The sequence below is a fragment of the Glycine max genome, chromosome 14 (assembly GCF_000004515.6).
Source record: "Glycine max cultivar Williams 82 chromosome 14, Glycine_max_v4.0, whole genome shotgun sequence".
Taxonomy (NCBI): domain Eukaryota; kingdom Viridiplantae; phylum Streptophyta; class Magnoliopsida; order Fabales; family Fabaceae; genus Glycine; species Glycine max.
Genome location: NC_038250.2, coordinates 40959139 through 40983870, shown reverse-complemented (window position 1 = coordinate 40983870; position 24732 = coordinate 40959139). Strand labels below are relative to the sequence as shown.

Here is a 24732-nt window from a genome sequence, read left to right as displayed (position 1 = left end):
TTAGATGGTTTTTAATAACGAATTCAAATAAATAATAATGTAATGTAATGGTGGAAGCAGACATAAAAATCATAGATTTGGTTTTAAAAATCGCAACCTTAGATGTTTAAAAAGCGTAGAAGATAGACCCAAGATTCTGGGCTGTAAAAAACCATTTTTTAAAAATTAACCAATGATACAGATATAAACCGAAAATGCAAGGCAAGGTGTAGAAGCTCCAGCAGCATTTCCTTTTTGTAATTAATTAATAATTCATTTATTTCCCAAAAAAATCCCTCCTCAGTGCCAGGTGTTGCAACTACGTTTTCCCTTGTCTCCTCTTTATCTCTCTCTCATGAAATTACGTTACCACTTTTTTTTTCCTGATCTTTCTCTTCTTTCTTTGTGTCTGTCACAACCTTTTCTCTCTTTGGAAAAAATGAGGAGTGAGAGAAAGGGATCAGAAGAGAATGGGAATGGGAAATGGTGAACGGAGTGAGAATGAGGATGGAATGACAATGGGAAAAGAAGAGATGGGAAAACCCGGGAGGACACGTGGAGGGAGGGGCAAAATAATGGGAAGAGGAAAAGAAATAAAAGCAAGCACGAGCATAACACTTGGATTGAAGCGGGAAAAATCATAAAACCCAAAAAAAGACAAAAGTCAAAACTTTTTGATGAATATGAAAAATTTTAATCATGAACCAAAAAATCAAACCTGGACTCGTGGAGTTTCCAGATAAAAATTGCACCTGTAGTGTGTTATTCTACCAGATGTGCATGCAATAGAGGCAAACTAAAAACATTTAAGTTTTTGCACTGTAAAAAATAAAGAAACAAAGAAAACATAGACAACAAAAACAAATCAAAATTAGAAAAAAAGAAATGGGAAAAAATAGATAAAAATGGAACCTTTAATAATTAAATGTTAATGTTAATAAATTGACAATGATTACGACAAAAATAAATAGAAAATTAAAGCTGATTTAAATAATATGGTAAAATTGATAGTGTAATATTTGGAAAAAACCTTTCCATTAATAGGTACTTGCCAATTAATTTTATCCAATAAAAAATAATAAACTCTCCAATCTTTATTTTCTCACTTCAATCCACGTGTAATTTTATTTATTATTTTTTTATTCTGCTCAGTGTTTACTCCTTCCTCACATGCTGATGTTTTTTTCCAGTACCACTAATCCACACGTATCGCTTTCTAATTGTCGGATATAAAAATAGAGTGATGATGACCCCATTTTGATTGATGGAGAAATTTTTATGTTACTTAGTTTTGACAGTTTAAAGTTGTAATTTAATCATTATGATTTCCTGATAATGCATTTTATTGTTTAGAATTTGCTAAAAAACGTAAATTGAAACCATATTTTTTATATTAGTTACACTGAGTTATTTAATATTAGTAATTTTATTAATTTCACTTTTGTATGAAAATTTTTTTTCCATTAAAAGTATGATATGATCTTTTTGTTTTGATAATAACGAATTCTATCTCCTTCATCTCTTTTGCCTCCCTCAAGATTTTCTTATCAATCAGCTTTAAATATTATATTGTCCATTTGGTAAAATTGATAGATGACCCCATTTTGATTGATGGAGAAATTTTTATGTTACTTAGTTTTGACAATTTAAAGTTGTAATTTAATCATTATGATTTCCAGGTAATACATTTTATTGTTTACAATTTTCTGAAAAACGTAAATTGAAAACACATTTTTTATATTAGTTACACTGAGTTATTTAATATTAGTAATTTTATTCATTTCACTTTCGTTTCAATTTTTTTTTCATTAAAAGTATGATATGATCTTTTTGTTTTGATAATAACGAAGTTACGAAAATTGATTCCACTATTATAAACCTGATTTATGAAGGAAAGGCACATATAGTGAAGAGTATTTTGTTTATCACATTTTATTCTTTTTCTATTTTAATTTATAGCAAATTCGTGATTTTGAAAGTAAAAGGAGCTTGCAATCAGCTTTAAATATTATACTGCCAATTTAAAAATAAATAGAAAATTAAAACTGATTTGAATAATATGGTAAAATTGATAGTGTAATATTTGAAAAAAACATTTCCATTAATAGGTACTCGGCAATAAATTTTTGCCAATTAATTTTGTCCAATAAAAAATAATAAACTCTCCAATATTTCTTTTCTCACTTCAATCCACGTGTAATTTTATTTATTATTTTTTTATTTTGCTCAGTGCTTACTCCTTCCTCACATGTTGATGTTTTTTTCCAGTACCACCAAGCCACACGTATCGTTGTCTAATTGTCGGATATAAAAATAGAGTGATGATGGCCCCATTTTGATTGATGGAGGAATTTTTATGTTACTTTGTTTTGACAGTTTAAAGTTGTAATTTAATCATTATGATTTCCTGATAATGCATTTTATTGTTTACAATTTGCTAAAAAATGTAAATTAAAAACATATTTTTTATATTAGTTACACTGAGTTATTTAATATTAGTAATTTTATTAATTTCACTTTCGTATGAAAATTTGTTTTCCATTAAAAGTATGATATGATCTTTTTGTTTTGATAATAACGAATTCTCTCTCCTCCATCTCTTTTGCCTCCGTCAAGATTTTCTTATCAATCAGTTTTAAATATTATATTGTCCATTTGGTAAAATTGATAGATGACCCCATTTTGATTGATGGAGAAATTTTTATGTTACTTAGTTTTGACAGTTTAAAGTTGTAATTTAATCATTATGATTTTCAGGTAATGCATTTTATTGTTTACAATTTGCTGAAAAACGTAAATTGAAAACACATTTTTTATATTAGTTACACTGAGTTATTTAATATTAGTAATTTTATTCATTTCACTTTCGTATGAATTTTTTTTTCATTAAAAGTATGATATGATCTTTTTGTTTTGATAATAACGAAGTTACGAAAATTGATTCCACTATTATAAACCTGATTTGTGAAGAAAAGACACATATAGTGAAGAGTATTTTGTTTATCACATTTTGTTCTTTCTCTATTTTAATTTATAGCAAATTCGTGATTTTGGAAGTAAAAGGAGCTTGTAATGAGCTTTAAATATTATACAGCCAATTTAAAAATGAAACAAAAACGTTAAGAAAATTGAAAAAACCCTTTCCATTAATAGGTATTTGCCAATTAATTTTTTCCAATCAATTTTAAATATTTTGTTGGAGTATGAAAATGGTCATGATCTTCAAATTAATGAGACTATTCCGTTAGGATAGGAAGATGATGATAATATTATGTTACTTAGTGTAATATTTGGAAAAAAAAAACCTTTCCATTGATAGGTACTTGCCAATTAATTTTTGCCAATTAATTTTGTCCAATAAAAAATAATAAATTCTCCAATCCTTCTTTTCTCACTTCAACCCACGTGTCCTACAATGTCATTTTTTAATTCTATTTATTTATTAATTTTTTTTTGCTCAGTGCTCACACCTTCCTCACATGCTGAAGTTTTTTTCCAATACCACCAAATCATACGTGTCGCTTTCTAATTGTCGGATTTCACTGCACCATTTAATTCCCCTTAATTCGAGAACTTTCTCCTCTCTCCTTCATGTCTTTTGCCTCCGTCAAGATTCTCTTATCAATCAGCTTTAAATATTATACTGTCCATTTGGTAAAATTGATAGTGTAATATCTGAAAAAATCCTTTCCATTTATTGGTACTTGCCAATTAATGTTTGTCAATTAATTTTAAACATTCTTTTGGAGTATGAAAATGGTCATGATCTTCAAATTAATGAGACTATTCCGTTAGGATATGAAGATAATTCTAATATTATGTTACTTAACAATCAGTTTTAAATATTATGCTGTCAATTTGGAAAATTGATAGTGTATATTGAAAAACCCTTTCCATTAATAGGAACTCGCCAATTAATTTTTGGAAAATAATTTTAAATATTCCGTTGAAGTATGAAAATGGTCATGATTTTCAAATTAATGAGACTATTCCGTTAAGATATGAAGATAATCATAATATTATGTTACTTAACAATCAACTTTAAATATTATACTGCCAATTTAAAAATGAAACAAAAATGTTAGGAAAATTGAAAAAAACCTTTCCATTAATAGGTACTTGTCAATTAATTTTTGCCAATCAATTTTAAATATTTTGTTGGAGTATGAAAATGGTCATGATCTTCAAATTAATGAGACTATTCTGTTAGGATATGAAGATAATGATAATATTATGTTGCTTAGTGTAATATTTGGAGTAAAAATGATAGGTATAGTGTCTTCTTCAACCTTGTCTGCATACAATACTGATTCATGAAAAACAATCAACATGCAATGACATAAACAAAAATGAAACCAAAACAAAAATGGAACCAAAACGAAAACAAAAGTCAAACGGAATATAAAGAAAACAAATAAAGAAAACGAACTTGTAGATAGAGAAACAAAGAAAAGAATCTTGTTTGAGATAAAAATCAGATAAAAATCGAAGGTTTTTGGAGTTAAAAATGGCACCTTTAGTGTCTCCTTCCACCTTCTCTACATACAATAACGATTCATAAAAAATAATTAACATGCAGCGACATAAACAAAAATGGAACTAAAACAAAAATAGTAGTAAAACGGAATATGAAGAGGAATGAAGACTAACGAAAATGGAAGTTGGAGAAACAAAGAAACAAAGAAAACAAAATATGAAGGAAGATGAATGGAGAGGAACGAAAAAGGAAGATGGAGAAACAAAGAAACAAAGAAAACGAACATGTAGACAGAGAAACAAAGGAGGAGACAAACCTTTTGACATAAAAATGAGATAAAAATGGAAGCTTTTTGGAGTAAAAAATGGCAGCTTCAGTGTCTTCTTCCACCTTCTCTGCATACAATAGCAATTCATTAAAAACAATGAACAGGCAGTGAGATAGACGAAAATGGAACCAAAACAAAAATAGAAATAAAACAGAATATGAATATGAAGAGGAATGGAGAGGAACGAAAATGGAAGATGGAGAGGATGTAAAAAATCAGCAACAACTCTTTGTAACAAAAATGATAGAAGATAATTTTTTTTAAAAAAAAAACAAAAAAGAATTAGAAGAGAAACAAAAAGAAATCAGCAACAATTCTTGTAGCAAAAATGGGAGAAGATAATTTTTTGAAAAAAGGAAATTACGAACAAAATGACACATTTGTTCTTCAACATAGAACCTCTACTCATGTAGAAAACAAAATAAAGGTAGAACACCCCCAAAAATTAAATCCTTTGTGTTTACAAACTTGAACCCATGAAGCTTTTTAGATAAAAATCGCAACTTTAATGTGTTTTCCCACCTTCTCTGCATACAACATGCCAAAAGAACACAAAAAAATTTAAACTTTTGTATTGGGAGTAGTCAGAAAACAAAATAAAGGCAGAAGACCACAAAAAATTTAAGCTTTTGTGCCTTCAAACCTACATTTTAAAAAACCGAAAAAGAATTAGAAGAGAAACAAAAAGAAATCAACAACAACTCTTGTAGCAAAAATGGGAGAAGATAATTTTTTGAATAAAAGAAATTACGAAAAAAATGACACATTTGTTCTTCAACACAGAACCTGTACTCATGTAGAAAACAAAATAAAGGCAAAACACCCCCAACAATTAAAGCCTTTGTGTTTACGAACCTGAACCCATGAAGTTTTTGAGATAAAAATCGCAACTTTAATGTGTTTTTCCACCTTCTCTACATACAACATGCCAAAAGAACACAAAAAAATTTAAACTTTTGTATTGGGAGAAGTCAGAAAACAAAATAAAGGCAGAACACCACAAAAAATTTAAGCTTTTGTGCCTACGAACCTGCATTTTAAAAAAACAAAAAAGAATTAGAAGGGAAGCAAAAAAAAATCAACAACAACTCTTGTTACAAAAATGGGAGAAGATAAATTTTTAAAAAAAGGAAATTACGAAAAAGATGACACATTTTTTGTTCAACACAGAACCTGTACTCATATAGAAAACAAAATAAAGGCAGAACACCCCCAAAAATTAAAGCCTTTGGGTTTACGAACCTGAACCCATGAAGTTTTTGAGATAAAAATTGCAACTTTAATGTGTTTTTCTACCTTCTCTGCATACAACATGCCAAAAGAACACAAAAAAATTTAAACTTTTGTATTGGGAGAAGTTAGAAAAATAAAATAAAGGCAGAACACTACAAAAAATTTAAGTTTTTGTGTCTATCAACCTACATTTTAAAAAATGAAAAAGAATTAGAAGAGAAACAAAAAGAAATCAGCAACAACTCTTGTAACAAAAATGACAGGAAATAATTTTCTTTTAAAAAAACGAAAAAGAACAGTAATCTCAAGTCCTATTGTTGCAACCCTTGCATGGGCAAAGCGCCGTAACCTTCAACACCACCGTTAGCCTGTCCAAAAAATCAAACCACAAAAAATTAGGTAAAAAAAGGAGAAAAAATAGATAAAAATGGAACTTTTATTCTTCAATACCTTTATTCTTTAGTAGCATATCCCTACTCTTCCATGGGCAAAGTCTCGTAACCTTCAGCACCGTCGTTAGATTGTCCTAAAAATCAAAGCACAAAAAATTAGACAAAAAAGGGAAAAAAATAGAATATTGACGTGAAACAAAATATGGACGGACGCAAAAGAATAAAGGAGAAGAAACAAAAACGGGATGGATGCAAAAGAATAAAGGAGGAGAAACAAAAGCGGAGAAGAAAAAAAGGAGAAGTTGAGGAAGAGAAAAAAGGGGAAACTGAATATTGATAGAGAAGAAAAGAGAAGAAGTTGAGGAAGAGAATCTGGATGGACGCAACAAAAATGGAAGAGAGAGAAGAAAGTTCTGGAATTAAAGAGAATTAAATGGTGAGGTGAAATCCGGCAATTAGAAAGTGACATGTGGGTGGTTGTGGAAATAAGGAATTGCAACAGCTGACACAAAGAAGAGAGGAGGGGCCTTGTAAAACACAAACCTTCAGAAAAGGATGAAGCCTTCACGCGGCAATGAACAAAGAAGTATAAAAGAAGGGTTTTTTATTGGACAGGTGGCAACACACGAACTGAAGAGCAAAGAAGCATAAAAGAGGGTTTATTATTGGACAGGTGGCAACACACAGCAATGAGCAAAGAATCATAAAAGAAGGTTTATAATTGGACAGGTGTCAACATGACAGAGCTCCGACAGTGGACAAGTGTCAACAGGACAGAGAAAAAGGTAGTCAGGGCCTTGTTTGTATAAATAGATAGATATGTAATCTTAGGCAAACATAATATGTACCAATCACATATTTTAAATATTTCTAGGAATATTAAAAAGATTCTCACCCAATTATAGTAGTTAACTAAACACATTTTTCTTGAAATACCCGAAAAATGTCATTTCCATCTAACAATTCCCATGAATAATATTCCTAGAAATTTAATAAGATTCCATGAAATAAACATGTTAAATTTTAAATAAAGAATTTTCATACAACTCTTTTCTGTAATCATTTCTATCCATCTATCTATGTTATTTTTTGTAAAGTACATCTTTGCAATAATTTAAAATTTTAAAATTAACATGCACACATTTTATTAATTTATATCAAATTTAAAGAGTATTAACAAAAACAAAAATGTTTAGAATTATGGAAAATATGCATAATTAATTTATATATAACATTTTAAAATGTTTATTAAAAGGGAAAAAAGATTATTAAACTTTTTACATAATTAACTCAAAAATTAATTTTGAAGAAAAAAAACATTGACATTCTTTAAATGAAAATATGTAAAGAAATTAAATTACTCCAAAAAATTATACTTTGATTAATTATCAATATATTATTACAAAAGAAGATTTTGGCACGAAGGTAAATGTGACCTGACAACATAATTTTTTTTTGCTAAAATATGGATGATTTTTATTTATTTTTGTGTGTGTACATGTTGATCACCTCTTGCACGCCTAATTCTTTGATAATTTTTTAATTCTGTTATTAGTTCTTCTATTTTTATTTTTTTATAGAGGAAGGAAGATAAAGACAAAAGCTAAAAGCATAGTCAAATCAAAAGTGGCATTTAACCTAACATATATATAACTCAACTTTATGAATAAAAAATTAAATTAATTAAAAAAGTTAGGGGCCGGGACCAAGGTCCCCCAAGTCAAAGTATAGGTTGGCACTGTTCCTTAGTGAATATAATAGTTAAAAAAGGATATATTTATGTAATTATACGAAATTTATTGAGTATTGTTGTAATTTGTTCTTATGTTTCAAGAAAAAAATTAATTGTTAACCGGGAAAAAATTGTTTAAAGTAAAAAAGTATTGTGTTAAGTAAATTGTATAATAACAAATCAGGACAAACAGTTTCTTGTCATCTTTATTTACTTCAAAAACATAAAATCCAACATTAGCTACAGCTCTTAATTAATCTACTTCCCACAAGCCACACTTTTATTCGATAAATTAAATAACAAAACAGAGAAAACCATTAGCTATTATTTCGTAGTGCCCACTTCATTCAGTGAGGGATTTTATTGAGCTTACAGTAAGCATAATCCTTGTATATCTTGGTCTTGTATTTTGATGGATTGTCTTGGTTAACCAACTTTGGGTGAGGACCAACTTCGTGCTCTTTTTTGGGCTTTATGAACACTGGCCACGACATTCTTGTCTCGTATTTGTTCACTGTTGTTCTGTGAAAAACTGCCTTATATTTTCCATTGCTCCGTATCTATAGCACCATAAAAATAAAGTAAATATATATCATTAGTTTCTCATCCAAATAAAGTAAAGATTAATTTCAAATGATATCTTGTTTTCATAGACTTAGAACATATTTGTTAAACCTTAAAAGAAAGGAACATTTTCTTCATGAATTATATCTTGTTTAGAGAAACTTCTCGATAAGTATTTATAAATTAAAATAAATGAAAAATGTTTTTTGAGTCTCTCTAGGTGAATCTGTTGGGGAGCATGCGTACTTTCTTGTATCGGTATCACACTGGTTATGATGCATTTTGATTTTATTGGTGGACTGAAATGATCAATAATCAACGTCCGTGGGAAGGGTAACCAGAGACTGCTTTCAATTGCTTTTGTAATGTTCCCTTGGTACCACTGGTACCTCTTCTTTTCTATATATATATATATATATATATATATATATATATATATATATATATATATTGGCTGATTAAAAAAACTTTTATATTGATGAATTTAGTCTTTTAGACTTAAAAAAACATCTGAATGTAATTCCTCCTAATTTTTATAAAACATAATAAATTCTAAGAGAAAAGGACAAAAATGTTTAATGACCAAATTCATGAACATGAAAATACAGAGACCTTACTTTAACTAGGTTTGATAAAAAATATAAAAACTAAAAAACACAATTTTTCCCCAAAATAAATTTCTCCCATAAGTTTAAATTAACTAATTATACATAAGTTAAAGGATAGAAACTCTCTTAAATCGAGAGCTAATTTTAATTCATAGCTATACCAATTTAAATTTATAAGAAAAAATTTATCCAAATATAACTATAGCATCTAAGCAAGATATACCTCCATTTGGTCGCCAATATGAATAACGAGGGCATTGGGGACATACTTAACATTGTACCATGCAATGACCATCCCTACAAACTTGAAGACCTTGCACCTCGTTGGGCACCAGAATTGTCAGGTAGGACATGTCTGTGAGTGTTGGCACACCCAAGACCAGATTAGGACATGGACAAGGTGGGTAATAATTGATTTTTAATAGATAATGCATTTCATCTCCATTTGTAACCTTCTTTAGCTGATTCTCTTCAAGACTATTAGGAATGAAAGAAATGAAAGATAGATGAAAAGTAGTTTTAGGATTCATTCAATTCATTCATTGATCAAAGTATTACAAAGTTGATGTATTTATATAAAGATAGAAAATAACTAACTTGAGTAATCAACACTAACTTACTTAAATAACTTACTCAAATAACTTATAGTAACTAACTAAATTAATTTTATGTCTAATATCCCCCCGCAAGCTGGAATGTGTTGAAAACACTTCTAGCTTGGAGAATACAATACATCAACATTAAAGAAGAAAGAGAAAAGAAAAAAAAAATCTGAAAACATGAAATATAGCGAAACATGTCGGAAATACATTGGTCAAAATAAAAACTTCGAGAAATCTTTGACCAACTTCGACTACTTCCAAGAGTCCAAAGCAAGCATCAAAACTTGGTGGCAAAAACTTTGGTGACGAATGACAAGAAATTGCAACTGACACACTCGAAGAGATACCACAATGCGATGACATAAACGAGCACCGCAACCGCTCCACGCCAATTCATCCACAACACCACATCAGCAACTAAGCCTTTGTCGAGAACACAATGAAAGGATGAGAAACTAAGGCAATGTCAAGATTGTCAGAAGAATGAAGAATGAAGGGGTTAGAATCATCAATGGCAGCCATGACCATGAGAGAAAAAAAAACCAACCAGACATCCGAAAGGTCCCCTTAAAAAACGATTCATAAGGGAGTGACCTACCAAGTTATATAAGAACTTAATCATCAATGACATCCATGGCCATGAGAAAAAAAAGAACTAATTAGACATCCGAAAGGTCCCCTTATAAAACGATGCATAAGGGGATGTGTAACATCCCATTTTTCATAAACTAATTTAAAAAGAATTGTTATTTATAAATAAATAGAGTTTTAAAAAAAAATGATCATGTTTTTATAAAGAAATAAATAATGAGAAATAATGGTTTGAAGAAAAAAAAAAGATATTTGATTTATTCATTTGATAGGGAATAAAATAGAGTTTCTTTTTATAAAATATTAAAAATAAATAAATAGAGTAATAATAAGTTGTGTGTACCCTAGGTATAAATAGTGATGTTAGGTCAGTTTTAGACTGACGATGCCTCTTCTTTCCTTCATTTTCGTTTTCTCTCTTCTCCTCTTCAAAACCATTTCTTTTCCCGCAGCCCACAAAACCTGTCTCAAAAAAACGATGATCTCGGACTCATTCATCGTTGGATCGTCGTGAAATTTGAGTACCATGTTTGCAACCCAATTTCAAGCATTCTCACCGTTGGGAATTGCAATAAATGTCAGATCTAAGAGAAATACTCTTCGCATCGTAGCTTTTTCTTTTCCCGCAGAAACCCAAAACGGTCTCAGTAAAACTACGATCCCGGTTTCGTTAACCATTGGATTTTCATGAAATTTGGATAAGTTGTTCGAAATTCAATTGTGCACAATTTCACCGTTGGGATTTGCAAGATAATATTTGTGGAGTGAGAAAAAGGAATCGCATGAAGACAGTACAAGTGGATACTTCAATCTCTTCTCCGTCTCTCTGATGTTTGGGAATTCTATCGGAGCAGTCGGAGGAATAACTGGAGGAATCTCAAGGAACCGCTAGAGATGTCACTATCACTGTCGGAAGACACGTGAGTCCGCTCAGAGGTAAGGGATGAGTTTATCGCAATTGGGGGTTTGAATGAACATGTGTAGGGATCCTTAGAGAACTAAATTTGGGTTTATTTTGGTATGTTTATTGAATTATAATTTTCTCTTTATGATTATAAATACAATATTATTGTGTTCTATGTACCAATTGATGTCCTGATGAGAATTGATTGATAAACTTGAGTGCTCTTGATGTCTTTGTGTTTAACCCATGAATTTGATTAATTGATTTTGATATAATTGTGAGAAACTATTTCAGGGATTTTACACTCCATGTTGTGATGAAATCTTTTGTATAAATTGTTATGTTGAGGTTATGAAATGATGATTCAAACTATGATTATGTAATAAATTGAACATGTGACTGATGATGAAATACATGTGTATTGAGATGAGATGTGTGTATTGAGTTGTGAACTATGAACTGTGCAATCACATAATTGTAAGACCATTTAAGGACGACGAGTATTGTGATGGGATCCATTGTGGGAACCCGACGAGTTAAAATGATTTTGAAAACAATTGAGTAGTTGTGTATATTGCATAGTTCATAAGTAAAGTTAATATGATTCATGAGAAGTGATTAACATGCTATTTTGAGATTATCCCATTGTGATTGAGATCGAGTGTATGTGATAAATTGTGTATGTATGTGATTGAGATGTTGTGTGCATTGAGTATTAACTATGAATTGTACAATCACACGACTATAAGTCCCTTTAAGGGCGACGAGTTAATGTTAAGTCCATTTTTGGGCGACGAGTTAATGTTAAGTCCCTTTTAGGGCGACGAGTTAAAACTATTTTGAGAACAATTGAGGAGTCGTGTGTTTTGTACAGTTCATAGATAGAGTTTATGTGCTAAAATGTTTTCTGGGTTGGACCTGAATCAGGAGGGAGAGACCCTGACAGACTCTTCGGAGTGTAGGCCTTGGGGGTCACACGGTTTGAGTGCTCCTTTAAGCCTATGTTGATCCCTTATGGTTAGAGCATTCTCGCAAAACACTGTGACCCTGACTGGTCTCCCTATGATATTACCTAGTGAGAGTGACTTGACTTACTGGTGTGTGGTTTGTCTTGTCATGTACTCCTAGGTGCTTGACGAGGTTTTTCACTGACATGGTACCACATTGCATATAGGCTTGAGTCTTAGCATAACTGTCGCATACGCTTGCTAATTGTTTATTATGAAATTGATGTGTTATTATGTCTTGATCGGAGTGTGTGATTCTTGTGTATTGTGATTGATGATTGAAAAATGAATTTTGAATAACAGAGCGATGAAATAATGTGAGATATGCTAAGTAAATTGTATTTGGCTACTATATGTTGTCTTGTTTCTCTCTAGTAGTTACGAATGTGATAACTCACTCCCGGTTTGTTGTTTGTGTTTGGATCCTGTGATGATCTTGAACTTTGTGTTTGGGGGAGCAGATGAATAGGTGAATGACTATGAAGAACCTCATGCTAGAGGACACGGGAACACAACGCTCTGATAGGATGTGACATTAGGATATAGGTTCTATATTAATTGTATGAAGCTTAGACGACCTTGTTTGAGCCGAGATGACTTTATTATTTGTTTGGACAAGTTTGAATATGATGTTGAAGAAAGTGAATGTGAGCCTTTTACCCCTTTGAAAGGCTTGTATTTAAAAATGTTTTGAAAATACTTTTAATTAATATTTGAATTTTTATTTCTTTATTAGTATATATGTGAGGGGTAGATGGTGTCACAGGGTGGCCTACCCAGTTATATAAGAACTTAATCATCAATGGCATCCATGGCCATGAGAGAAAAAAAGAACCAACCAGGCATCCGAAAGGTCCCCTTAAAAAAATGATGCATAAGGGGGTGGTCTACCCAGTTATATAAGAACTTAATCATCAATGGCATCCATGGCCATGAAAGAAAAAAAACCAATCAGGCATCCGAAAAGGTCCCATTAAAAAATGATTTATAAGGGGGTGGCCTACCCAGTTATTTAAGAATTGAATCATCCTCATGAACCACCCGATGTGGGACTCGCAACACGCTCCCTCGAGTCAGGGCTTGGCGTCACAAAGTGAGGGCTAGCAGCACTATCCACACCACTGGACAGAACCATAAATAGCTTCAATAGGAAGCAAGAAACACAGAAGCAAAAACTTCTGATACCATATTAGGAATGAAAGAAATGGAAGATAGATGAAAAGTAGTTTTAGGATTCATTCAATTCATTCATTGATCAAAGTATTACAAAGTTGATGTATTTATACAAAAATAAAAAATAACTAACTTGAGTAACCAACACTAACTTACTCAAATAACTTCTAGTAACTATAACTTGAGTAACCAACTAATTTACTCAAATAACTTCTAGTAACTAACTTAATTAATTTTATGTCTAATAAAGACCCAACCCTATTGACATACTTTTGAACAATTTATCCACCACCCCTCGTAGGTACCTGCAATATTCCTCATTCACTTCCCTGCCAGAAAATTAACTATGTTATTGTTCAAATTCAATATTTCTTTGGGCAAAATTTCATTGACAAAACACATCTCAATCGACATGAGCTACCAAAATGATTAAGTAGTCGCACCATCGTTGGTCCATGATTCTAACTAAGATATCTCATGTGAATTATAAGATGTTAAGTTAATTTTTATTAGATGTAACATGTTTTCAGTAGCTTTGAAGATGAAAACTATTATCTTCAACATTACTATATAAATTAATGACTTTGATATAATTGGGTATATCAAATGTTAAAATCATGAAAACATGTCCGATTAAATGTTAATGAGTTCATTCATTTTAAGTGAAATTATATTTTGTATAATTTATAAAATGATTAGGTTCGACACTTTTCAATATGAAGTTGCTCACAAAGTATACATTTATATATTGTGATATATTTATTTAGATGTTTAGAAATTCAAAAATTAATCTCATGTCTTTTTATGTGAATATTTATTAAATATCTAAGGTGATATTTAAATTGATCTATAATTCTTTGTTGGTACTGATTTGTGAAACATCACATATATTGATATGTGTCAATTTTGATCGGTGATTTCTTTTCATGATTGTTATTATATTATATGATTGCAATATATGGAGATATATTGTAGCATATAATTTATATGATTGCACCAAAAATTTTGATTATTGTGATAAAAGTCAATAATATATGATATTATGTTGACCATATGATGTATCCTTCTGATTATATACTTTTGTCTAGAGAGATTTGAGTTATTGAATAGATTGTTATATTACATTGATAATATATGCAAAATATTTTATTATATCATTATATACATATAATATATATCTGATATATTATATGATTGCAATATACAGAGATATATTGTTATATAATTTATAGGATTGTACCAATATTTTTATTATTGTGATAAAAGTTAATAATATGTGATATTAGGTATCTTTTTTATTAATTTTTTTTTGCATGGAGATAATTAATTTATTGAATAGAAACAAAAATGATTTTATTTTTAATATGTTAATAGTTGGCAAATAAAAATATAAAAGAGATTTTCTTTTAAATTTAAATATGTTAATAGTTAGCATACAAAAACAAAAATGGATTTTGTTTTTAAATATGCTAAAATTGATAGATTAAAAAAATAATTATTTTGTTTTAAATTTAAATATGTTAATAACTAGCAAATAGAAACAAAAAATGAATTTTTTTTTTAAATTTAAACATTAGATAAAAACAAGAGAGAGAATGCATCTTGAGTTTTCTTCGGATGGTTAGAAAAAGAAGTTTCCTACATGTGCTATAAGAAGAACCTTAGATTGTCCATTGAAAAACACACAATTACTTCTTCTCTTGTTATTCTCTCAAAACGGAAGCACAAAAAAATTTTAAGTTTTGTTTTTCTTTGTTCCGCTTGTCAAAGAAGTTGACAATAAAAGTTAATTCAATTCCAAACAACTAACATAAAAATAAGATTTCTAATTAAAATGATTTAATTCAAGTTGTATCTTGTCAATGACTATAAAATTTTTATTTTAGGAGCAAAATTTTGTTTCTCCACATGTTGTTTATAATCTTTATGGAAATACATATGATGATATGTGTTTTATTATATGGTGATATATTATCTAGTTTGTTTTATGTATTAAATTGTTTGATTGCAAGGAATGACCATAATATCAAGAAACTTATGGTTTTGAAAATAAATTGGAACATATGATGCAAACTATTTTGATTTGTTTGATTACAAGGAATAACTTGACTAACAAGAGACTTGTAATTTGAAAAATAAATTGGAGCATGTGACAAAAAATAATTTTTTATTAAAAGGAATGACTTGACAATCAAGAGACTTGTAGCTTAAAATAAAAACATGTGATGCAAGTTATTTATTTAATTAATAACAAGGAACGACCTGACAATCAGGGGACTTATAATTGATTAATATAGCATGATATGTGGACTTCAGAATTATTTTTTATACTAAACATTTGAACTACCCGAGAGAGTATTAAATTTAATTTGTAGATACCAATAGGATTGACCTGACAACCAAATACTTATTTGGTATGATTGTCTTTCTTTCAACATGTATGTGATACATCATGCCTTAGAAAAATATATGTGATATATTATGCCTTAGAATATGTTTGAGAAATTATTGACAACCAAGTGACTCATTCATAGTTTTAACGAATTTCCCACATGAAGAAATATTGAAACAAAATTGGTTTGATCCAATTATGATGATTAGTATTGTTACCTAAGAATTGTTCTCATGCATAAGATGCTTAATATGCTAATTTACTATGAGAATCAAGTTACCTATGATCTTCTAGTAAGTTTATGTGCATATATGCTTTAGAAGGAGTAACTTATTTGCCAAATAAAGTTTCTACAAAATTAGTATCTACAACTCCATATGTGATATGGAAAGGACTAAAATGAATCTCAAACACAACAAGGCTTGGGATTGTCCCACTTACATTAAGAGATTGCAAATAAACAAACTTGAGACAATGTCTGAGAAATGTAGATTCATTGGGTATCCCAAAGAAATTATGGGATATTGTTTAAATCAACCTTCTAACCATAAAATGTGTGGCAAAAGGAGGTTTATTTTTCTAAAAAAAAAAAAGAAATTCCTTGCAGGAGGAAGTCATGGTAAATAAATTGAGCTTGATGAAACTCAATTAACCAATGAAACAACTCAGGACTATGAGATGGAAACTGAGATATATTTCTTTAATGTTCTAAAGTTACCACAAAGGTCACCACCTCCAATAATTGTGGTTCAAGAGCTAGCTATAGTTCAAGATCAGGTTAATGAACCAATCTTAGAGCCAATTCAACACCCTATGAACCCAATGCATGAGCCTTCTAGAAAATCTACTCGAGTGCACCATGCACCTGATAGATTAAACTTGATAGTCCTAGATGACACATCAAATGAGGTTTATCATGATGATGATGATCCAAGAAGCTATGAAGAGACTATGCAAAGCTTGGATTGGAAGAAATGACAAGAAACTATGGAATCTGAAATAGAATCAATGAAGATCAACAAAGTGTGGACTTTAGCTGAAGCTTCAAAGGATATAAAACCAATTAGTTGTAAATGGGTTTACAAGAAAAGGATTGGAGTAGATTGGAAGGTTGAAACATACAAAGTTTGCCTTGTTGCCAAGGAATATTGTCAAAAGGAAGTTATAGATTATGACGAAACATTTCTCTCGTGGCAATACTCAAATCAATTCGGATTCTTTTTGCTATAGTAGCATAATATGATCATGAAATATGAAATGGATGTGGAAAATGAATTTCCTTAATGGTGAGCTAAAAGAAGATGTGTATATGGCACAACCTGAGGGATTCACATCCTTGTCTAATCATAATAAAGTCTACAAGTTTCAACGATTCATTTATGGATTGAAACACGTGTGTAGAAGTTGAAGCATTCATTTTAAAAAGATAATTGAATGGTTCAATCTTGTTAGCTATGAAGAAGAACTTTGTGACTACAAAAAGGTCAGTAGGAGCATTACATTTATATGTAGATGACATATAAAATAATACACAATACAAGGAAGAAAGATTTGGTTACTAATATAATATCCATGAAACATTTGGCAGAAATAACCTACATTTTAGAAATAAAGATTTATTGAGATAGATCTAGAAGGTTGCTTGGTGTCTCCCATTCTAGGTACATTAATACCATCCTAAAGAGGTATAACATGAAAACTCCAAAAGTGACTATTTGCCAATAAGAATTGGAGTTACTCTCAGTATGGAGGATTATCCTAAAACTCATAAAGTGAGAGAGTACATAACTAGAATACCATATGCTAGCATAGTGGGAGCTATTGTATATGACATGATTTTTGCATGTTCTAATATCATTTATGCACTAGGTGTAACAAGTTGATATTAAGAAAGTCTTGGTGGCGAGAATTAAAAGTGGGTAAGACTATTCTTAAGTATTTAAGAAGAACTAAAAATTGTGCCTCATTATGGAGACTCAAAATTAAAAACTAAAGTAGTTCGATGAGCATAAGTTGGAATTAGTAATGAAATACATGAGTGATTGACTCTAGTGCAAGTTGGAGATTGTTGGGAATAAATATGTATGCCTAAGACCCAATCCATCATCAATTTTAATAAAGAGTTGTTTTTTTTTATTTTATTATCATATTTATTGTCTTATTAAATCGTTAATTTGACAAGTCTTTGATTAAAATTAGAGACTTGTTATCATAATAGAGATTATGATAATGAGAAATAATTCCCTTATAAATTTAATTTAAATTGTTCTTGATTGTAAGATTATTGTGAATAGAACATCAATAATCCAGACAGATCAATATATATGTAATGATCTTTATTGGATAAAGATTAATAGATATCATTTATTAAAATGCATCTATAGATGATGTATATGTGGATGTCATCATTGAACTAACTCAATTGAGAATTTCTAATAGTTAATATTACCTTTATATGTCAATAGGAAGTTCTCAAGAAAAAATATAATAATTTTCTTTGACTTGAGATTATCATAGTAATTAACAAGCTATTTGTTGTATTTTAATTTCGGACACCTAATGTCTTAGGACACTGGTTAAATGAATATTGGATATGATTAAATACTTGTAGAATTAATGATTAATCAAGAAGAAATTCATCAACTCTAGGTAATGAGTTTGAGGTCTATAATAGAATTAAGACCTTGGTCAAAACAATTGAAGGAAAGAAGAAAATAGTTTCTTAAGTCATTCATTGATTAAATGTGTTAGCTTATTAGAGTTTGACAATAATACTATACTCTAGAGTTGAGCTATAAATGATGGAAGAAAATATTACATTATTCTTCTATTGGTTCTTGAAGGTAAAAGATGTTATTTCATGTTATCCGGACGTTAAGGAGTGTTATTAGACGTCTACCTTGATTAGTAAATTAATTATGATTAATTTACTACCTATTAAACCTACTGGGTCACACACAAACGAGTGTTTCAATCTTTGCAAAAGAAAATAATTTATTTGATAATTAAATTAGAGAATTTAATTTAATCAAATAAATATTTTAGTTGAATATTATGATATTTTTTGCTAGCACCAAGAATATAATTAATATAAAAAGGAGAATATTATTTTATACATGTAGAAGTTGACCATAAAATAATAATAATATTCTATTGCTACATATCATGAATGTGAATTATCTTTGTCTTATATCATGAAACTTCTTAAAATAAAAGATACGTGATAATTTTATTTTTATAAAGATAAAGATATATGAAATTATTTTGAATCTTTTCTTTTTTTTCTTTAAAAAATGGCTCAAATCATATCTCTCTAACATTATAAATAGAAGCATGTACCTAAGACAAAGTGGACTAGACACAAACTAGAAAAATTCAAGCCTAGTTTTAGACTTAAACAATAGAGGAGACCTCAACAATAGAAAAAAGGATATGCTCTTTAGAGTTGCACTCATCAAAGAGTTGATAGTAGAGATTTGTTTCGGTGTGGATTCACGTAGAGTCTTCACACTATTGAAGAAAATTTTTGTTGCTTCAAGAACACACATTCGGGCATACAATCCTATATTTCTCTATTTATTATAGTCGAATATTTTTGAATGTAAAATAAATCATAATTTTACGCTGCAAAGTGTTGGAAACACTTCCATGTAACTATCATAAATCACTTTATGCTTCCGCTAGAAATTAAAATGGTCTATTTTCATTGCTTCTAAAACTTAGCTCATAAGATAAGAATTATTTCTTATTTATATACATTATTTTGGTTATGTAAAATCTTTAAGGGTATGTGTATTTTACGAAACTTTATTGGAACCCAGAAATGTAGAAATGAAAATATACATTCTTATATTTGTTAGGAAGTAATAAAAAAATATTTCTAGGTACATAATTTATTCCTAAAAATTTATATTACACATGTTTCTCCATTTTCTTATTCTCATGGAAAAGGAATGAGAATCATGTATCTCCATGGAAATGTTTAAAATAATTTATTATTTTTATTTTATTTTACCTTATTTATTTATTTATTTATTTAATATTTGTGTTTTTGAATTAAAATAAATTTAATAACATTCCTAAGAATTAGAAGTATTTATGAAACATCTTTGATGAGAATAACATTTGCATGAATATTATTTTCAAAAATATAATCAAATCCGTAAAACAAATGTTTCTCAATAACTTTTTTTTAATAAAAAGTAACACACTATTAAAATGTTTTTTTAATTAAAAAACATTTTTTATTTTTTATTAGTGGGTTTTCTTGCTTAAATAATATTTTTCTATTGAAATAATAATAATACACGCACAAAGAGAGCGTTTAAGTTCAGTTTCATAAGGTTCATGCTTTAAGTGCGTCGACAAAATTTAAATGAATTTATTTAACTATTTTTTGTTTTTCAGTTAAATTAAGACTTTATCCCGATAACATACGAATTATTGAAATAAAGGCTCTTTTTTTTTTTTTATTAATAGATAACACTTTAAGATTTGTCCTAAGATCTCGATGGAAAGAGTAGGGGTGGGTAAGCGGGCCGACCCGTTCCGCGTAAGGCCCGCCCGCATAAGTCCGCATTGGCAGCGGATCGGGTCAGTCCGTCCCGCTTCTTACACAGACCAAATAAATTGGTTCGTCCCCGCCCTGCAGACCCCACGGGCCAAACGGGCTGGTCCGCAGGCCTAATTTTAAGAGAATTTCAATTTTAATAAAAATATATTGAAATATCTTTAAAAATATTTATTTAACAATTATTTTTGGCTTAAATGATAAGAAATGATATTTTTATTATTTATGGTTTGCAGATATGAAAAGGATAGATAAAAAGAGAAAAAGATTGAAAAAATATCAAAAGGAAGATTTTTAGCACGTTATCACTTATCTTTTTATCTTAATCTTTTATTTCTATTATCTTTTATTTATCTTTATCATCTTTTAATTTAAATCTTTTATTTTTATCTTTAAATCTTTATCTTATCTAATATATTTCTTTATCTGTTGTTTTAAAAGAAAAATTTAAAATAAAAAAGAGAAAATCAAACCTAGTTAATTGGGTCAAGGTCAAATAAATCAAACCTAATGCGGAATGCGGACAACCCGCGGGCCAAACCCGCATAGTCCACGGGTTAGGTAGGGCGGGCAAAAAATATGACATAACCAAGGACCGTTTAAAAAAATTGATCCGTAACCCGCGCGGACCGCGGGCTCCGCGGGTCAGTTCATGGACCTGAACCCATTTACCCACTCTTAGGAAATAGAAAGGTAGTGTTCAAGCTCTCATTCTCTTATTATCTTATTAGTTAAAATTTATTAAAATCAATAAAATTAATAGAAATTCATTAAATTGAATGTCAGACTTACTAAAATTTTAATTTTTTCCATAAATTTTATCAACGAAAAAAGGTGTTCAAAAGAAAATGTGAGAGATGATGATATTGCTATTGTTTAAACTAACCTGTAAGAAGGGGGGTTCTTAGGCCAGTAACGGTAGTCAATGGAGGAAGGTGGCCACACAGTGTGGAACAAATGATCCACCCACCCTTTCTTGCCATTCACCTCTTTCTGAAGCTTTGTGCCATACCCTTCAATAGAATCAGAACCAGCAGGTTTAGCAATCAACTCTTTTTCCTCTTGTGGCAACTCAAAGAACTCTTTGCCCACATTTTGCAACTTTCTAATCACATCACTGGGAATCTCATGGTTCACAATTTGGAACATGCCCTAGTCCTGACTTGCCTCCAAAATCTCATGCATCACTTTCCCTTCATCTGGGTCACTAAAGTCAATAATTGGCACCTCAAGGTTCACCCCTTGAACAGTTGTGATGCCTGGTTGCTCTGTCTCTCCCCTAACAAACATGACTGGGATGGCAGCATCTTTGGATTTGGAAGCTATGGTTTGCACCCTTAGCACCTTCATGTTGCGTTGTGAGTGTGTTGGTTTCTTTATTTTTTCTCACTTTTGTGATAGCTACTATGGGACTTGTTTTGGGTCTTAACTTTACAAGGGAAACTCACTACCTACCAGTTCTCAAATGTTATTGCATTCTTGGGCAATAAATGGATGACTGGGACATAGAAGTGAAACATTAATTGTGGGTGCAATCAATGTAATCCAGGTACGGATTTTGCTTTGCTAGCTAATTTGCACGTAACTGGGATGGTTTTCTCCATTAAAATAAAAAAATGTCTTCCGGGCATTCTAGAGTTATAGTTGAATAATCTTCCAAAAAGAAAAAGGTTATAATTGAATTAAAGTTGGTAAGATATTTTTGGAAATTCAAATATACATTGTATTTTTTTATTTTAAAGAGATCTTTTTTTAAAAAAATTACTTTAGAACAAATATTTTTAAATTTCCCTAATAGATATTTAACTATCCGCTAGACAACTAACAAGTTGTTAATCTGAATGATAGTAAATTTGATTTCTTTAAATGAGATATTGATTTTGAATCTTATAGATAAAAAAATGTGATTGTGAAAAAATATCTCACTAAAAATGATCAATTAGGTTCTTCAATAATAGTCATTCCTAAGGTTTATAGATACACCATATCAAACTTATGAAAGTGAGCTAATTAAATTTAAATCATATAGCCATACTTAGAGAGTTAAAATTTAATGCCAAAAAGTCACCAAGATTTTTTTAAAAATTCACATAATATTAAATCTTGACCATCTATATTTGATTATACAATTTACATTTAATCATCTCACTCTCATATATAATCTTGAATGGGTGTGCCTTGTTACATAAATCTCAATTTCGATCAGTTATTTAATCAAAGTATAATGTCTCAAAAAATGTACTGATTAAGAAAATCAAATTTTACTATAAATAAATAAAGCTATTTTTTTAAAAGAAGATTGCATTAATAATATGTGAAAATTCTTTATTACAAACATATCATTTACACTTTTTTTTATCTCTTTCTTTATATTTATAAAGTATGATACCTATATTTTTCTTTTTTAATATTTTCATGTGTCAAGTAACATATGAGAGTCTGTTCATTATTTTTTAATAATATTTTTTATAAACAAAAACTTTTTAACTAGTATCATTAGTATATTAATTACTATTTGTCTTTTTTAAAATATATAATTTTTAATTAAATAAACAGGAAAAGAAAAAAAAATAGTTATTTATACTCATAAAACAGTTAAACGATTTGTTATTACATTTTTTTTTGTTATTTTCACAAGAAGAAATAAAGTATGTTTTATTTTTTTTCAAATTAAAGGTTAAATTTATATTGAAATTGTGATTTGCAAAAATTACATGTTTAAGTGGAAGAATCTAGTCAATCTAGACTAGTGCAATGCATTGGCTTGCACCAATCCAACATTGCTCAGCTGCTGCTGCAGTATAAACCTTTGATCTTGGCGGTTGTTGAGATGGACGGTCCAAGTTTTGCTGCAGAGTAGTACGATATATTCCAGAAACTGCTTTCTAGAATCGGAAATATTTCTTAAACACCTTATATGTTAATATACGTCTTCGGAAAAAAAAAATAGATGTAACAACTATTTAATATGATAAAAAATATAATTTTTTTTAAAAAAATATCCAATCGAATGTCTAAAATATTAAGATGTTAAAGTATTATTATTCTTCTACGGTATTATTTTTTTTTTGGTAATGTGAGAGAGAAAGAAACAAAAAAGAGAAACCTAAAACCAAATTACAGTCTTAATTAAGGCACAAGCATGGCATCGGCTAGAATCAGATGTTGCATCTGAATCAGCGGCGACTGCATCTCTGTGAACCAAGCTCCTGAACCGGGACCAATCTTAGCTCCCTGAACTGGGACCAATCTTAGCCTGGAAATCAGCACACTGGTTTCCTTCTCTCAGCGAATGAACAAACTTCAATCTCTAATATGTTAGGAATTTTATAATTCCTAATTAATTAAGGTAAGTAATGTATTATATTTATAATTCTTATAATTTATATTAGTTATTTATATTTATGAACTCAATAAAAATGATTTAATTTGGTGAGTTTATTGGACTATCATAAAAAATTAATATGAATTTGATAAGCGGAAATCAGTTTAGCCCGTTAGGAAATAATGAGAACTCTAACAGGTTAAAACCTAAAGTAAGATTGTGGTCTCCAACATACCAAAGGTCCCAAAAGAAAAATGATGATTTGGTTGAGGAAATATTTCCTCAAACTCATCAATTTCATTGCTTATCATAGATCCAGGTATTTTTCACAACCCCTCTTGATAACCAATGTGTTTCTGGTGTTTATTGATATTTTATTAAGATTCCTAAAATGCCAAACAAGTGGTATCACAACCACCATTATTGTTAGATTATCGAGAATTAAAGTTATTTGGTTTGTGTTATACCTGTATTATTTTGTTAAATGAATCCTAGTTTTATTTTGGGATTTTATCTTTGCAATTATAATTATGATTGTAAGTTTGGAATTTTTTTTTCTTTTCAATCACGATATAATAATCATCATATGCGCGTTCATGTTTTGCGTTCGGATTCCATGAGAATTTTTTTTTTTCACTCTAGAGTAGTCATCCATTTTTGTTTCTCGTTCACATGTTTGTTTGTTTTTTTTTTATGGCTATTGGTTTTGTTTCCTTATGCATGCCATGAATCCATGCCATGACATGATATACATGTGATACATAATCTTTGGTTTTATTATATCATCATAAGAAAATCCCTATTGCTAATCGTTAAATGCAATTTGACTTTTGCATTTTATTTTTGTTTTCCTTG

At 29.6% G+C, this 24732-nt stretch overlaps 1 pseudogene; it reads right to left on the bottom strand.

Annotated features, from left to right (window-relative positions):
• Window positions 1–8483: 8483 nt before the first annotated feature.
• Window positions 8484–21990, bottom strand: LOC100777827 (flavonol synthase/flavanone 3-hydroxylase-like; annotated as a pseudogene).
• Window positions 21991–24732: the final 2742 nt, after the last annotated feature.